Consider the following 1044-nt stretch of genomic DNA (forward strand, 5'->3'; position numbering starts at 1 on the left):
CCCCCTGTCCCTCCCGCCGCCCCCGCCCGGCCCCTCGCGGCAGCGACAGAGCCTCATCTGTAGCGGATTTTAAAATGAGATTAAGAGAAAGTGGAATTGGCAGCCTCGAGTGGTGCCTGGAAATGGTGATTTGTGCTGCTCGGTTGTGGGGAATTGTGAGGCAGGAAGGGCTGGCGGAGCTAAGATCCGACAGGCGCTCTTCGCCGGACTGTTCTGTTGTTCATTGCTACTGGGCTCTTCAGGCGGAGATGGGTGTCGTAATTTTTTAAATCAGTGTTTATTTCCTTTAAATGTCGATTATGACCAATGGCCCTGAAATCGGGGGAGGGAAAAACGGAGATGCTGGCAGCAGCGATTGAAGCGGGTGGTAATGAGCGGCTGCACATGAACTGCAGGGAGGTGAAATAATCCATAAGCACGTTTTTAACCGAGGACGGCTGGCAGGAGCCCTGCGGCATCCGGAGATGGGGGAACGGGGTTGCCAGGTTTTAATGCCTCTCCCCACCCACCCTTGGCCTGCCACCAAGCCAGATAAACCCGCACATACAGAAATGAGTAGATTATAAAATTGGAAGGGATGGTGCCTTTGCCTGCGTTTGTGAGGCGAGGGGCGGTGAAAATCAGGGTGTAAGGGGAGACCTCTGTAATTACTTCGTTGCAATAGGAAGAAATTGTTTTTCTTTCTCTTACCGAGACCGAATGACAGGTAAAAAGGGCCCATTTCTAGCTGGCTTCTTATTTCCCTACTTCAGAATCCCCAGAGGCTTAACTGCCATATAAATAATATACAATGTATACATATATGTTTGTGTATGTATATGATGTAACAATTGCTACACTGTAGCTTTGCGGGGTGCAGGCTATGGGGCTAGAGGTACTTTACCTTTTTAATCCTAACACTAACTGGAGAGGCAAAAAATATCCCTACTTCACAAGGGAAAAGGCACTCAGAAATGTTGATAACTTGCCCAAAGTCAGTGACAAAGGTTGGATGCAGGGAAGACTGGCTGGCCTCAAAGGCTCTCGTCCTGCACTGCCCTGCCA

The sequence above is a fragment of the Colobus angolensis genome, unplaced genomic scaffold (genome assembly GCF_000951035.1).
Source record: "Colobus angolensis palliatus isolate OR3802 unplaced genomic scaffold, Cang.pa_1.0 Scaffold74, whole genome shotgun sequence".
Lineage (NCBI taxonomy): Eukaryota > Metazoa > Chordata > Mammalia > Primates > Cercopithecidae > Colobus > Colobus angolensis.